The 2500-nt window shown below is 50.9% G+C and overlaps 1 pseudogene; it reads right to left on the bottom strand.

Annotated features, from left to right (window-relative positions):
* LOC143266515 (large subunit ribosomal RNA) overlaps window positions 1-2500 on the bottom strand; it is an 8230-nt pseudogene that overhangs the window by 4192 nt on the left and 1538 nt on the right.

Below are 2500 nucleotides of genomic sequence, written 5' to 3' on the forward strand. Positions count from 1 at the left end.
TAAACTGGTTCAGAGCAGCAAGTTCTTCTGTGAGGTAGGTTTTATATGCTTGTTTCTGTCTTAATTTCTTTATACCGTCTACTGAGCGTCCGGCTTCTTTCGATATTATTGCGTTTATGTCTTTGGATAATAATTTCGATCTGTTAGGAATTGAGGCTTCAAAAGATGCTATAGATTTAATTTCGCTGTCTGAGTACTGGGGACGAGCGGATTTTTGTCTAGTGTGCGCTAACTGTAAGTCTTTACTATTATATTCTTCAGTATGTGCTCGCCGGGTGTGTTGCCTTAAACCTGGGTAAGTTTTGAATTTTGATGAACATATATCACAGGTATAGCCGTCGGGTTGCGGAGGAGGAGCACAACATCTACGAACGTGCTGCGATGCACTTGACGATGTTCTGTCAGTCAAATCGATTAAACAAGAAGGGCATCGTTTAGGGACCTCCAATTTTCGTCGACATGTAGAGTTAGAGCTTGTAGAAGGGGGTAAAACCAGAGGATTTGATACACTCTGGCTGGTGTTTCCACCATCGCTGTCGCCACTGCTAGGGACTGACAGCATCCGAGGCTTGTCTTTCCCATTTTTTGCAGATATCTTTGCCCGAGGGCGTGAGATGGGTGGGGAGCAAACCCAAGCATCCCACTTGGCTTTCGCCGAGTTCGCCGCACGCCGTTTAGCCGTGACTGGGACTGCGATGGTGACGTGAGTCACCCAAACAGCCAACCAGTCACGTTACCGGCAGGTACCACTAGGAGGTAGGTCGTGCGACTTGGATGGGAGAGGCTGAAGGACCTAACGAGAGGTCTGAGTTACGCATTGCCATCCCTGCAACCATGACTCACGCAAGCGACGGAGTTTTTCCCCCGGCGAACCGAAGGAGAAACTCGGAGCGATTTACGCTTAAGAGAGTCATAGTTACTCCCGCCGTTTACCCGCGCTTAATTGAATTTCTTCACGTTGACATTCAGAGCACTGGGCAGAAATCACATTGCGTCATCACCCTTGAGGGCCATCGCAATGCTTTGTTTTAATTAGACAGTCGGATTCCCCTAGTCCGTGCCAGTTCTGAGCTAAGCGTTGAATGGCGGCCGAAGAGGCGAAAAGGACGGCCGAAGCCGTCACAAGAAGCCTCGCAGCAAGGAAGATCCGTTGGCGGCCAAGGCACGGGACCGAGCTCGGATTCCGGGACGCGACGCGAAGTCGCCAACCGTTCACCTCGCCCAGGCCCGGCACGTCAGCCTGGCCAACTTCCCGACCAAGCCCGACACGCCCCGCTCCTCAGAGCCAATCCTTATTCCGAAGTTACGGATCCAATTTGCCGACTTCCCTTACCTACATTAATCTATCGACTAGAGGCTCTTCACCTTGGAGACCTGCTGCGGATATGGGTACGAACCGGCGCGATACCTCCACGTGGCCCTCTCCTGGATTTTCAAGGTCCGAGGGGAAGATCCAGACACCGCCGCAACTGCGGTGCTCTTCGCGTTCCAAACCCTATCTCCCTGCTAGAGGTTTCCAGGGAACTCGAACGCTTATACAGAAAAGAAAACTCTTCCCAGATCTCCCGACGGCGTCTCCAGGTCATTTTGGGTTACCCCGACGAACACTCTTACGAGGGCCCGATTGGTATGCGGTTCCGCTGCCGGGTTCCGGAATAGGAACCGGATTCCCTTTCGCCCGATGGGTGTGTTTCTTCCCAAATCACGCAAAATTATATAAACAACGACGCATCTGCGACGCAACGACGACACGACTTGCGTTCGATAGTTTGTAAGATTTAACCAAGCAAAAAATAGAAAAAAAATCGCTTTCAGGCGTTCGACAACGTCGCATCACGTCGAACGTGAAGTATCCATCGATCCGAACCGCGATCATTTTTTTTCAGCGTTCAAACGTTTTTGTCAATTTATCAATAAAAATGATCATGTTCGAGCGGTGGATTAGGACACAAACACGAAACGACGGCGACGTAAATTGTTATTTAACTGCAATTTTTTTCTCTTTTTAACATTTTTTGCCTTTTGCGCGCGTACGTGCGTGCGAGCGTACGTATGTTTGTCATTTGCGTTCGAAAAGCGTGAATTTTAGGACACCTCATCAACATTAGATTTCTCTTAGGGCTTAGGATCGACTGACTCGTGTGCAACGGCTGTTCACACGAAACCCTTCTCCACGTCAGTCCTCCAGGTCCTCGCTGGAGTATTTGCTACTACCACCAAGATCTGCACCGACGGCGGCTCCAGGCAGGCTCACGCCCAGACCCTTCTGCGCACACCGCCGCGACCCTCCTACTCGTCAAGGCTTCATGGAGAACGGGAACTAAATCCCGTTCCTGCGCACTTGCCGTTGACGGCGGAGTATAGGCGCGACGCTTCAGCGCCATCCATTTTCAGGGCTAGTTGCTTCGGCAGGTGAGTTGTTACACACTCCTTAGCGGATTCCGACTTCCATGGCCACCGTCCTGCTGTCTTAAGCAACCAACGCCTTTCATGGTATCCC

Source organism: Megachile rotundata, unplaced genomic scaffold (genome assembly GCF_050947335.1).
Source record: "Megachile rotundata isolate GNS110a unplaced genomic scaffold, iyMegRotu1 scaffold1113, whole genome shotgun sequence".
NCBI classification, from domain to species: Eukaryota; Metazoa; Arthropoda; class Insecta; order Hymenoptera; family Megachilidae; genus Megachile; species Megachile rotundata.